The sequence below is a fragment of the Centruroides vittatus genome, unplaced genomic scaffold, assembly GCF_030686945.1.
Source record: "Centruroides vittatus isolate TY-2023 unplaced genomic scaffold, ASM3068694v2 contig_975, whole genome shotgun sequence".
NCBI lineage: Eukaryota > Metazoa > Arthropoda > Arachnida > Scorpiones > Buthidae > Centruroides > Centruroides vittatus.
This window is the reverse complement of record NW_027122648.1, coordinates 2,975,769-2,990,896: the sequence shown is the minus strand read 5'-3', so window position 1 is coordinate 2,990,896 and position 15,128 is coordinate 2,975,769. Positions and strand designations below refer to the sequence as shown.

General features: G+C 23.1%; 1 protein-coding gene across 4 annotated transcripts in view; it reads left to right on the top strand.

Moving 5' to 3' along the window:
- The window catches only part of LOC136985709 (inactive dipeptidyl peptidase 10-like), a 202,359-nt gene that overhangs the window by 45,510 nt on the left and 141,721 nt on the right, over positions 1 to 15,128 (top strand). The gene's annotated exons all lie outside the window — the stretch shown is intronic.

Below are 15,128 nucleotides of genomic sequence, written 5' to 3'. Positions count from 1 at the left end.
ACTTTATAATTGTTTTATTAATATATTTGCTTTAAGTACTTTACCTTCTTTACAAATGCTTCGTCATTATGATGCTTTACTTACGCTTTATTGCTCTTTACCTTCATATTGCTTTATCATTGCTTCATCAATATATTGCTACACATATGCTTCGTTGTTATGGACCATTATACTATAATCGCTTCATAAATATATCACTTTACGTATACTTCATTGTTAGTTACCTTCACATTGCTTTCAATGTATTTCTTCACATATGCTTCGTTTGCTTTACCTTCTTATTGCTTAATTTAATTATTTTTAAAACTAATTATTAAATGGAATACTTAAAATTTGGGTTTTATTTATTCCAATATAAATTTTAAAAAAACAGTTTGAAATTTCAACAATTCATTTTATTGTTAACCTTTCGAACGCTTCGGTTTCCAATAAAACTGTAATTATAGTGATGTTGGACCAGTAGCTTCTATATGACGTTACTGCCGCAATTTTGGTCAATTTTGGTCACTTCCATTATTAACGGTCGAAGGAATGCGGAAGAAATGTTTTATCTTTGCTGACTTGCAAAGAAATTTTTTACAGTTTAACCGCGAAAAAAATACAGAAAACGTTACTTAAATTCCATTCAAATTATAAAATTTAATCAGTTATTCAATTAATTAACTAAAATTCTATTTCTTTTTATAATTTACTTAATAATTGGCATGATCCGAGTGCTTTAATAACGTTAAAAACTCGATGACTTTTATATAAAAAAACTCGGTGTTTTTAGAATTAGAAATCAAATTAATGTCATTAGAACGCTATTAAAATTAAAAATCTAAAAAAAGAACATGAAATTTTTTCGGTATGTCAGTCTTTATTTCATTTTATAAACTTTCACGATGACATCTGAACAAAAGATAACGATTCAATTAGATTTTTGATGGATGACTTTTCCTCATTCAATGTCACTTTTCTAGATTTACATTCGAAAACGAATATCGTTGATGTTGACATGTTAAAAAGAAATTTTTTTAAAAGGGAAAAAATACAATTAATATATAAAGTTTTTGGTTCAATTTCTGGCAATATTCCTATAATTTTTTGGCTAAGGTAGGATCCAGAATTCTTAAACTAGCCATAAATATAAGAAACAAAATAAGGTTTTTATGTTTTCAATCGAGTATAAGAAAATTTGATATTGAAAATTCTATAAAAAAAAATTACATTTTTTTTCTCCTTGGAAATTTTAATTCTTATTTTGACTTTCTTCTTTTTCTTCCCTTAAAGAACCATTTTCTGATAATTCAGCATCTTTCTAAACGCATTATATCTTACAGTCATAAGCTTATCTCTATGTTTTTTGCTTGCACATCATTTTTCTGTATCATTTTTACAAGACTTAACAATTTTATTATTATTAAATTTACAGTAGAGTCGTTTCAGTATCATCAAGCACATCATTTGATATCATATGAAAAGCATTCAAGATAATGATTTGAATTTTTATGCATTTGGGCAATGCAGCATTGTTATTTATATTTGCATTGTGAAAAAACTAAAGTACTGTAGCGTTATTTATGCTCTCAATATCAAAAACTGTAGAGAATTGCAGCATTTTATACACTTTTTAATGTAGAAACGGTAAAACTACAAACTTTTTTTCTAATTTAAATTTCGAAAAAATTAATTTTAAAATATTTATTATAAATTATCTTTTTGTTTCATAAAATTTAATTATAATGACTTTAAAACTGTATAAAATTTAAGAAATTTATGACATAGATCTCGAAAATGTTATTGATTTATTATAGCACTTTCAAAACGACACGCCATGTTTCTCCTTTGAATACTTAATACGAATGTTACATTAAATATTAAGAATTAAAATATTTTGCAATAAAACTGTTTAATTCTTTTATGAAATTTATTGTATAAAACTTTATTAACTTTTCTTATGACATTACAATTTGTAAAATTGAAAACTGTATGTAAACAGTCGATAGTTAGTAGGTCACGGACCACTTAGAACCATAGAAATGTTAATACAGTAAACTCTTGATGCAGTGAACACTCGATAAAATGAAATTTCCATTTAGTGAATAATATTCCGCTGTATACACTAAGAAGTTATTTTCATGCTTCCATGTTATTTTCTGTCGTCTTAATACTATAATTATATCTTTTCTGATCGACATTATAAGTCAGTTGACAATATTGAGAATATAAGTACCATAAATACAAATCTTACTATAAAAATATAGTTTAAATTACTTAATTTTGTACATTTTAATCCACTAATTTCTTTAATAATTGTATTTTCTCATGGTTACTTGTTATCGTTATATTGTATTTTCTAGCGGGATTTATTTTATGTTTGTCGTAATGGGAGAGGCATTTATCTCTTTATGATATAGCTTATAAAAAAAATAAAAATAAAATAAATTAATTAATAAATCTTCTTGCTCTTTGTTATTCTTCATACAGAAAAATGAACTGTTTTATTTCAGTCTTTTGAAAATTCAAGAGTCTATTGTCTATATCTTTATAAAAATATAAAGCAATTTGTATATTACAGTAGGTTCTTGATATAGCGACTCACTCGATATAGTAAACAGTTTTGTTAGTCATTATTTTTTATGTATATAGCGTATTTACTTATGTATATTTACTTGATAAAGCTCCATTCACTCTAGCGAAAGTCCATTATATATATCTATAGTTTATGCAATCGATAATAATATATTTTATAATAACATTTCTTAATTAATTCTAAAAAAATAAACTTAAGAAAGTTTTGTTAGTTTCTTTTTAATTAATGAAACTTTCTCAAATTTAATTTTAAAATTCAAAATTAATTTCATTTATTTATTTTTTATTTAAAAAAAGTCAATACATTGGTTTTCTCCAATTTTTAGTTTGTTTTTTTTTTCTTTGAAAGAATTCCTTCATACCAGAAATACATTTAGTTACATCTCGATATAATAAAACTAAAATGAACCACGTTCCAAGAAATTATATATATATAAGGAATGTACAGTACATGAAAAATATACCTTAAAAATATGTAAAGTACATAAAAATTATATATATAATTTTTATGTACTTTACATATTTTTATGTACTTTACATTATGTAAAGTACATGTACTTTACATGTACTTTACATGTACTTTACATAATGTACATAAAAATTATATATATAATTTTTATGTACAGTTTGGCACAAAAATCAGTTAATTATTGTAAAGACAAAATTGTAATTAACTAACTAAATTAACTATAAAAAATACAATTATTTCTATTGTACATTTTATCATTTTTCCGCGAATTTTATGTAAAAAAACAAATCTTATTTTCAACTTAGTTTACCCGGAATTATATTCACAAGTGTATCTGTAACACAAAAAAACGGTTAATTAAGCCAACCATGGCACATAAGGTATATAAAAACTATATATATGTGTGACTCGTACTTATAAAAACATATATATATATATATATATAGTTTCATATATGTGCTTTACCTGTATATCTGTATGCCTATTTCTTGTAAGTTTGTACACCTTTAAAGTTTTACAAAAATTTAATCTAATTGATACGAAATAGGACTTTTATAAATATCAACATTTCTAATCGTTAAGAAAAACTTCATTAAAGGAAAGAAAATAATAAAAATAATAATTTAAAGAAAAAATTTCTCATATTTAATACATTAACGAACGTTAATACCAGACAATTTGCCATAATATTATATTAATTATTAAAATTGTTTACGTGACTTTGGGCTTATTGAATTAAGTTGAGAAAATCTTTACTTTGCCGAATTATTAAACATCAGTTTAGGGAATAAATTATAAGATTTTTATATGAATATTTTATTAAATTAACCTCTAAAAAATATAGTAATTTGTAGTTTAATTTTCACGCCAAACATAATTATTTGACACCGAAATGGTGATTTTATTCCTAATTTCTTTCTAAAAAAACCTCGAGTTATTATATGATATTGCTACTTGACCACACCTATTTTATATCCGCAATCTGCTATTAAACTGTTGCTAATAAGTCATTTAATATGTATTTTTTAAGATATTAACAACTCGTCATTTGCTCTTTAACAATACAAGAATGGAATTTTTATTCCTCACCCTTTTCATTGTAATTGATTGATGTTTTTCGCTTAAATTATAATGAGTTACTAAAAACAGGAAAAATGCTATCACTTTTCTGTGATTTTTTTTACATAAAATACTGTAAAAATATTCTAGAATTTACGTATTATATTAATAATTTAATTTTGTAAAGATTAATTTAATATTTTTGTAATACATATCACACTTTAAATTTGGTTTTTATTCCCTAAATCTATGTGATAATTGATTAAAAATTATAATAATTTATTCTTAAATGTTGTAAAAATACTCTAATTAATTAATTAATTATATATTTAAACATATTATAGTAATAATAACATTTTATAACTGTGGGTTTCATATTTTTCGATTTATATCATTCTTTAAAGAGTGTTTTATTGTTTAAACCCACATAATGAGAAAAATTTCACAATTTTCTCTTAAATATTATTTTAACATATCTAATTAATTATATATTTAAGCAAAAATTTTAATTATAATAAAGTTTTATAAATGCGATTAACGTATGGTTATTATAAAAAGTTTTATATTCTTAATATATCCAAAATTAAATGACAAAAGTAAATAATAATTATATTTAAATTCGCATTTTCTTTCGACTTTTAATTATAATTACTATCACTTAATTGAGTCATGTAAATGATGATTAAAATATTTTGATGTCTTGCTGTATATTTAAGAGCATCGTTAACTGTTTTTATGCTTTGAACATTGTAAACTATATGAAAATTTAATAAACTTACATTTATAAAATAGAATTTAAATTATTTGCAAACTTATTCTTAGTTTATAAACTTCAAATTACATATTTCACAGTTGTTAATTATGATATTAATCATAGTTAACTTTCTAAATGATTTGCACACAGAGTGCTATCTGGAAATGAAATTTCTACTCGAATTTTTTAAATTTCATTGATTAATAATTAAGTATCGTTATATATAATCATTATAAAATGTAAATTTAATATTAAAAAATAATATTAATTTTACAAATAATGGTCACATTTGTTAATTAATTACATGTTACTGCGAGTATAAATTATACATTAAAGTACCTATAAACGTATCTTTTTCTATTATTTTATATAAAATATACATTATTTATACATGTAAAATTAAATTATGTAGATAATGATGATTTATGATACAGTATTTTATGATATCTGAATGTACTGTACATCGCACAAAAATGTATCGATTGATAATTGGTTTCTTATGCATCAAAAAAGTATGCATTAAATAATGATTTTATACAAAACTGAAATAAATTAATTACTTTAAAAATGCATTTTTATGTTTAAATAAGTGCTTTTGACATTTTTCACACGGTAATTCTTAAAAAGTCGAAAGTTTGATAAAAAAAAAATCAATGATTCTTTCTTTTAACTATCGGAGCTCGCGAGCTACTTGTTGAAAAAATAGATCTGAACTAGTTTAGCATTAATATATAATATATAACTTTTTTTAATTTTTAAATATTTAAAAATATTTTAAACATATAAAATATTTAAATTCATTAATAATTAATTGCTTACATTCTAAAAATAAAGCTTTAAGAATTTTTTAAACATATAATGCAAAGCAGCCAACTGAGTTTATTGAATTCAACCTTTAGAAAGTTCTAATTTAATTAATAAAAGTTTAATATTACTTATATTCTGAAGCGAAAAATCTTTAAACTTTGATAAAAGAAGAAAAAATTTTTCTTTCACATCATTATTGATTTCCATTATTTTTATATCATTGATTTCTAGTAACATTAATTTTTTTCATAAATATCTATAAAAAGTTTTCCATTTTATCTATGAATTTTGTTAATAATTTACAGAAAATGCACTGATTATTAATTTAATTCACTAATTTAATTAATTTTGCAACAAATTAATTAATTATTACAATTTTTTACGCATCATTTCACGTTTCCTCCGTCTGTTTACATCCTCATCTTGTTTTCTTGGATTTATTTACATATATTTCTTTAAGAACTTTGAAGGAATTTTTATTACATATAAATGAAAATTCTTTAAAAGTTTGTAATTAAAAATAATAAAAAAGAAATAATCTTTCTCTGCACGACTTTCTATAGAACTTGTCTCTCTCTAATCATGGCTCCATAAGATGCCACACCCAAAGTATTCTAAAGAGTAAAAATTACGTAATAATCTACAGATAGTACAATTTATTCATCTACATATTAATCATGTTCTAAAAGTTGAGAGATCATTCAGATAAATACACCTTGATGTATCTTAGAAAATGCATAGAAAGAATATAGAAATCTGAAATTCCCAAATGGAACTTCACAAGAGAAAATTACAAGAGATAATTTACAAAGGGGGGGGAATATGTATAATATGTATGTATATATATATATATATATATTATCAGATCTTGTAAATATTATATGAATGAAAAAAATTAAAATTCTCTTTAAAAAATAGTATCAAAGTAATTATATTATCTTAAATTCGTTATAAGTTATAAAACGTCTTTTATATGACCACTTCGACGTCTTTACATCGGACCACACCTAGATTATTCGAATGATTCCACCTACAATTAAATTATAATTATTTTGATTGTAATCTTACAGATAAAATTTAATGATATTCCATTAAATTCTTTTATACTTTAATTTATAGTAAAGCAGGAAGGGAAAAAATTGCATTAAATGGAATAATCCACAAGTTTTATTTCTTGTTGAACGTTGTTTTGCGATCACTAAAATGCCACGTGTTTTTGTTTTCATGAATTATTCGTTTAAGCACATTCGTTCTTCCTTCACGTTCTTTTGCTCCTTAGATACAGTAATCGTTTCCAACCGTTATCTGGATACAATATTTATATTCCGAATTTACTAGAGTAATCCATCAGTCATTGGGTGGATATGAAATTTGTTGTAGAACCACACCCGCCTGTTGGCACCGTAATCTAAGAATTAATGATTCGTTTATATATATATTTGCCGGATTATATATAGAAAAATATGGTTTGTTTCTAAAGTTTATTTAGAAACAAACTATTCTTCTTTCTAAGAATCTGTCGTGACGGTAATCACGATTTTCGTGACTATTCTTGATCCCCATCTACGGTGGCTGTTCTCTTTTGTATGGATACTTTTATTCTGTCGCCATAATTTATTAATTATATGCTCTTAGAAGAATATCAAAAAATATCCTTTTAGTTAGTAACGCAAAATACAAGAAAATAAAATCATATTTTCTTATAATAATGTACAGTTCAGTACATTTATACGAATCTTATCAATTTATTTTAAGAATAAAGTAGAGATTTATTAAGCTCTTTCAGTTAATAATAAAGTAAATGATGTTTTATTTTTTTTATAAATAATTTTTATTACAGCTCTTATGTGGTGTTATTATTTTTAAGTTTTCATTAGATTGGATTTAGGTTTATTCTCATAGAAAATTACAAGAGTATTGCTGTAGTCTTTGATGTATCTTACAGAAAAGCAGTTCTTAACGTCGGGTTTTAGCATAATTTTAAGAATAAAATTAAGATTTATTAAATTGTTTTAATTGAATACGCGATATTATACAGGATGATAAAATTATTTATTGTTTTATCGCCTTTCAGACAGTTTTTATAGATACTTCATCCTATTCAAAGGTTCGCATTTTATCATAATAGCGCACTTTATAAGAAGATAAGCATCATTTTATTTTATTCTTTAAATGAAAATTTATTAATTTTGTAAAATTTTATGGCCAATTTTTACAGTTACTAATCTTATTTTTTTATATACAGTATATAATTTGTTTAAAATGGATACGAATAATCAATTCATTTACTATACTCTTTATTTTCAAAATTAATAAACTTTTAAATAAGATGATAAATCTTTATTAAGATCAAAATATTTTGTAATTTTTTTATTTTCTTATTCTTAACTAATTTTGATTACAAATTTCGTTTTATTATCTTGTTAAACTCGTTAAAATTATCAGATATTTAGTAATGCGACGAGCTGATTTTGAGTGATGTCCTCCCGCGCATTATACACGGTTCGTCGTCGTTTTGTTCATAACTTATAACGTTTTTAGATAAATTATACTTTTAATATATAATTAAAGGGAGGAACATTATATATTAGTTAATGTTTCACTCGAGAGATGGCACTATTTTATATAGATTACTTTTTTTTATGCAATTCTTTAATCTAATTAGCGCGCGCCATCTCTCAACCTTTAATACAAAAAATACGATGCACTAGCTTTAAAAGAGTTCGCGATCTATCGGTTGATAAATAATAATTTAGAAAACACGAAAATTATTTTATTTTATCAATTTTCTAAAGGAAAAAATAAAATAAAATAAACCATATGTTTATAAACGAATTTTTATTAAAAATTTTGCGTTTTTTCTCGACATTTTCTACTTTTTTTATTATTCCTTTTAAATTATCCTTCCTAATGTGTTTCTTCATTTTATTATAATAATCGCCAACGATAATCGATAGTAAATATATATATATATATATATATATATATAATTTACGCAATTTTTTTCTTTAACTTGACAAAAACAAACGGACTTTAAAATGTTTCAAATTCTTCATCTTAAAAGGAAAAAAATTCTGTAAAAAACAAGAAAAAAGATTGATTCGAATCGATCCAAACAACGAAATAGGATAGAAAATACGTTAAAAAATAAATGAAAATTAAACAAAAAATCGGTAATTTAGATTCAGAAATTGGTTCTAAAATGAAAAATACATTATCAGAAGATGAATAGAATTTAAATACAATTTAATATTATAAAGTTAAAATTGTTCGAAACTTTTAAATATAGACTTTCTTTAATAACAATAAAATTTTCGAATTTGTTAAACCAATTTTATATATTTTAATCCTTTTTCTTGGCGATGAAATTGGTGTGTTTTTGATGTATTTATGAGATTGAAAATGTATTTGAATTAAATTGCAGAAGCAGAATTTCTATCCGAAATACTTTCTAGTATCAAAATATATAAATTTTAATTTATAAAATGTACGAATATTCTGCTGTATATATATATATATATATTATATATATATATATATATATATATATATATTTATTTATTTATTTATTTATATATTCGAGTTGTATTTGTTTATAATTTATCAAAATACAGATGTTTCTTTGTTTTTAAAATATGGGAATTAGATTTTTTTGAAAGTTTATTTATCGAATATTTATATATTTGAGCTAGAAAAATTCATTACTTTTTATTTTATTTTATTTTAATGTAAATTAAAGTCTCTCAACCTTTTTCTTTTTTAACCCCTTTTCCGTCTGCAGTATATGAATCACGAATTGCTTAAGAGTTCGCGAACTACCAGTTAAGAATGAAATTTATGCCCAGTTATTTAACGAAAATTTACATATTTAAGCTGATAAATTGATTAATTTTTGTTGTATTTAAATCTAAATTAAAGTTTCTTAAACTTTTTTCGATTCAGTTTAAAGAGTTAGAAAACTACCGGTTAAGAATTAAATGTTTCGAGTTTATTTAGCGAAATGTTGGGACCTAACTCTAGAAATTCACTAACTTTTGTTTTATTTATATCTAAATTAAAGTTTTTAAGCGTTTTTTTTTTAAATCTGTTTTATAGTTAAAAATTACTTAAGAGCTCGCGAACTACCGATTGATAATCTGAGTATTGAAATGCGTATTTAATGCTATGTTTTGCTACAAAGATTTCTTACTTATGTTTAAATTATTTTACTAAATTTTAAATAAAGGAAGTACTTAATTAAATATTAATTACAATTATAAACTTCTTAATACTTTTTTAATAATTGCAACATTTACTATCGAGAACATTTGCTGTATTATTCAACTGAAGAAACAGGAAATTTAATCTTTATAATATATTTTAGTGCTTAACAATCCATCATTTCTTAAAACATTTTATTCAAAGTTATAAATCAATATAATTTTAGGGAGGGAGATTTGTTTTTTGTCTTTTACAAGTTTAAATAACAAATAGTAGAGTTAAATAAATAAATAAATAAAATAATTGTAATAAATCTTTATTAAAATAATTAAATTTCGTTCAAATTCTTTTCAAAAATTTAATTTATTCTTTTAATTTAAATTTTAAAATTCAATTTTTTAACTTTAAAAAATGTTTTGTTTTAAATTTAAAATATTTAAAAAATATATTTTTATTATTGTTTATGTAATTGGATTAATGATAAGTCTTGTACTTCTATTTAAAAAATAATAAATTAAAAATAAAAAATAAAAATGAAAGAAGTTAAATTAAAATTTTTAAACTCTTTTTTTATTATTTTTTAAAAGAAACTTAATTTGTTTTCATTATTTTATACTTAAAATAAAATTATTAAAATTGTTATTACAGACTCGTTATCTAATTGAATATACTTTATATAAAATATATCGAAATTAAATTATAGAAATTATTTTTAAAATTTTTTAATTAAAAAAATTGAATTTAATATTACTTAAATTACTTTAAAATTTGATATTTAAAAAAAAAATTACAAAAGAAAATGTATTTAAATATATTGCTTACTTATTTATATTAATTTAAAACATATAAAATGAATGGTAATTGTCTAAATAGTAAATATAATAAAAATAATTTAGTTTTACGCTTTCTTTTAATTATATTAAAAAATTAATTAAATCAAAGCCGTCGTCATCGTCATCAATTCCGATGTATATCCTATGACCTAAAGTGTTGTTGCTCTTGAATGATGATGACGTGATAAATATGTTTTCTATTTTAATTTGTTAAAAATTAATTTAAGAAAACTGTGAAATTAAATATTATATATTAATTTAAATATGTTTACTCTTTATTTTATATATTTTAAATATAATTAAACATAACTTAATCTCACAATTATTTTAAACTCCATTAGAAAAGTGGATTTAAAAAACTCGTCATCATTATTAAGAACATTTTCTATATTCTTAATAATGATGTAAATGTTAATGATGATAAAAATGATGATGATGATGCCTTTTATTTTGTGTTTTTTTTATAATTTCTTAATGAAATTCAATAAAATTGTAAAACTGTATATTAATTAAAAACATATAAAGTGCAAATATGTTTAAATTGTAATATAACGAAAATAATGTAAATTTATTATTGCTTTAAATTCCATTAAAAATGATAATAAATAAAAACATCGTCATCACCTTTTCCTTCTTCTTGAGCAATTTTTCTTAAAATATATCAGAATTGTTTTTGATGATGATGTTAATTATGATATTTTATTTCAATATTTTAAAGAAACTTTTTAAAAAGTTATACAATTAAATACTATAGGCTTATATTAAAAAACTTTAAATTTTTAAAAATTAATTTGATTAATATTAAGATTTAATGATTGTATATAACTTTTTATATTAAAATAATATATCAATTAATTTAAATAAATTTTAAAATTTTCTTTAAATTTTTGTTTTGTGAAGTTTTTAACGCAGAACTTTTGTTTATAGAAATGTATTTTTTCTAAATCAAGCGATATTACATAAATTTTTTAAATAAAAAAGAAAATGTATACTTTATTTTTGCTTCTAAGTGAATTTTGTACATTTATTTATTGAAAAAAATTGTGTAAATGATCAACCAAAGTAATAATTTAAAATATCTTACTATATATATATATATATTAAATAACACTATATATAGTGTATTTAATCATATAGATCAACATTATTCAACCTTTTCTTAGTTGAAAGATCGTCGCATTAGTCAAGAATGCGATTTGTCAGTCTTTGGGGATCGAGAACTATCATTTGGGAATCTAGAATATAGTTAACTTAATTTATAATATATTTTTAATTGATTTATTCAGTATAAAACTATATTAAGAGCCTAAATAGCGAATAAATTTGATCAGAAAAATTCGAGTTATTTAATTTAAAAAGTAAACAGAAATTCGAGAGCATGAAAAATATTTTTTTCCAGTTATAAAACTCAAGAAAAATATAGGAAATATTTTCTGTTAATACAACAAAAAATAAATATCAAATCATATTTTGTGGGAATTCTTATTTTTATTATCAAGATGGAAACATTTGCAAATAAATCACAACTCATTCAATCATCCTTTAGTAAAAATTTTCACCAAAAACCCATTTCCTCCTTTTTATCCCGTTACCAAGGCAACTACATCTTGACCGATCTCGCGTCACGTGACAGCTCGAGTAACCAATAGCTGTTGAGCAAGTTAAGAACACCGAGCTTTTCACACAGCCATGCCATTTAGTGTGTCAGTCAGTAGAAGGAGCCGCTTTTAGTTCAGACATGACAGAAACTTACTCTACTTATGAAGAGGAGGTAAGCTTAAAATCATCCATAAAGACAGTTTTTAACATAATTCATCATCTTTATATAAACTGCAAGTTGAGTTTTTTTTAAATACTGAATTCAAAAAAGATTATATAGATATAATCGAAATTATCCATGAAGTTTCAATGTGGCATGACAATTGTAATCTTTAAACTCAACCTAGTCAGTTTATTACCATTAAATGTAGCATGTTTGTGTTGTTTGCATTATTATCATGATTATCATTAAATAATATGCATGAATGTGTGATCAGTATCAATTTCTTTTTTGTTTTTTTTTCTCCTCCAGCATGTCCTGTGGTCTCTTTGCAACCCCCTTTGTCAGTGAGATGGCTCTGAACTGTTAAACCAAGTGGGTGTATATATACATGTATATATATTTATTTATAATATATATATATATATATATATATTATAAATATATATTTCAATTATTTGCATGGAGTATCAGAAAAAACCGTCGTTGGAGATGCTTTTGTATATAAAATTTTATATTAATTCAATAAAATATATATGATTTTGCATCGATGTTGTGTGATGGTACCACCTTTTTTCTGTTATGATACATATATATGTATATTTATATATATATATAGGATGACAAAGATAATTAAGTGAAATGCGTGTTAAATATGTTATTTGTTAAGCTTGTTAACTTGATCATATAGTTGCTATGGTGAATAGAACAGGTGGGAATTGATGCAGTGACTTCACTGCTCGATACCGTGTTAATATTCTTTTGTATATACTTCAAGCAACATGTACTGAAACATACAACAGGGATTAAATAGAAAGGAAACTTCAGAATGTGTTAAACTATTTAAGAAACTTAAAATTCTCTAATGTATTTAACTAGTTGTAAACATTTGATTTTTAAAGTTTTTCTTTAGCTTCAACTAATCCTGTTAAATTTGTATATGGCTAGCTATTAAATCATTAAAGCGTACCATTTTTTCCATTTTCTAGTAAAATGAGTTGGATTTTCTGAAATAGGATTTAAAAAAAACTACATTTTTTTAATTTTTACATTCGTTTACTTTAATAAATTTATTTTAAATACAAAAAAGTGACATTCATTTTTTTATGTTTAAAGTTATTAATCCTTTACGAGTAAAGTTTTTTAGCTGGAGCGTAATTTTGTCATTAACGAATGTTAATTATTTAAAATTACAATATCTATAGATTCTTTGAATTTTATCGTGAATTCTGACGTATGCACCAATGATTAATCTGCTTATGAAATAAGTGTACAAGCAATTTTCTCAAGTTCAAATAGTAATGGCACTTCAGTACGTTTGATATTTAAATGCTTAAAAATTATTAGATATATCTCCAATTGTCTAAAATTAGCTTTATATATAAAGTCTAAAATTAGCTTTATATATAAAGCTAATTTTAGACAATTGGAGAAAAATATGTAGGCTTGCTAAATAATAATTTTTTAGTGATTTCAAACTAAATGGATCTGATGACCGTTACACATTGCACCAGTTCGGTTACAACGAAATATATTTAATTTACGAATATTAAAAAAACTGATGGATACAGTATACGCAACAATTTCAGGCAATATTAAATAGAATATTTACTAAATAATGGATTATTAGTGTTTATTTTCAAGCAGTGGTTTTGATGATCATTGCCAATTGCACTATTCGTGTTATATTTGAAATTCGTTTGGTATTTGGATATTTAATAACAACTGTGTAAAAGTAGCTTTATAAAACCAATTTTAAAAAGAATACATATTAAATAAAGGATTTTTAGCGATTATTTTTAAATGATGACTTTAATGATTGTTGCAAGTTGCACTAATTCACTTACAACTGAAATCCGTTTGCTCTTTGAGTATTGAAAAGTAAGGAGTATATATAAAGCTAATTTTACACAATTTTGAAAAACAATATTTGCTAACTAACAAATTTTAGCGATTATCTTCAAGTAGTGGCTCTGATGATCGTTGTGCGTTGCACCAATTCAATTCCAACTGAAATGGATCATACTTAAGATTATATTGTATAATGGCTCGAGTTTTTATGCATTCGAATCGTGAAAAATGTGAATTTCGTAAATGATTACTCGTTATCGACCCCGAGTTTAGTACAAACACACACACACACACACAGTTCTCCACGTCCTTGGTACAATGTCAGGTTAGGCAATCGATTCTATCGCAAGTAGAATCGCTTTGGAGAGGAAATAGCAACTTGAAATCTCTCAGCTGCTCCAAGTTCCGACACACAAAACAAATGGAGATATTAGCTGTAATGGAACTAAACTGTGGATAATTTATTAAATGTTCTATTAAGAACCGGTGCAACGTATTATGCTACACAATTAGGGATTAAAACGTCAGTAATAAGCAAAAAACGTTAACTATGTTACACAATTATTACACAAGGGTATATACTGTAGTAATTTGCATCATGCAATAAAAAATATCAGTGAAATAATTGTAATAAATTATAGGGAATATATTGCAATTAAAACTTTTATTATATTGCTTTTTTCTAGCTTATAAATGTGCGAAATAATATTTTTTAAACACCTTTTTCGTCAATATAAAGAAAAAAGAACAGCTATATCACGAGGACATTTCAGCTACTGTACTTGGAAGACCCTCGTTGCTTAATCGTTAGAAAAATTAAGT